This window comes from Cucumis sativus, chromosome 6 (assembly GCF_000004075.3).
Source record: "Cucumis sativus cultivar 9930 chromosome 6, Cucumber_9930_V3, whole genome shotgun sequence".
Taxonomy (NCBI): Eukaryota; Viridiplantae; Streptophyta; class Magnoliopsida; order Cucurbitales; family Cucurbitaceae; genus Cucumis; species Cucumis sativus.
This window is the reverse complement of record NC_026660.2, coordinates 18,495,968-18,496,252: the sequence shown is the minus strand read 5'-3', so window position 1 is coordinate 18,496,252 and position 285 is coordinate 18,495,968.

Genomic DNA, 285 nt, shown 5'->3' with positions numbered 1-285 from the left:
TTTTTTTTGTTCATTCCAAATTCTTATGCATCCCCAAGATAAATTAAGGTACGGTAGAAACCTTATCCTTATTTCAAAATTAAAATTTTGGTTATATTCCAAATTTTACTTAAAAAAAAATCATCATATTAAATTTTTTTTTTTTCCCTCAAATAAAATTAAGTGGGAAATAAAACTTTGAATTTTTTTTAAGGTTTGGCCATATTCCAACCCTTATTTTAAATTTAAATCAAACTCACGTACTAAATTCATAGTTTGATTAATTTGATATGTCGAATTGAGTAA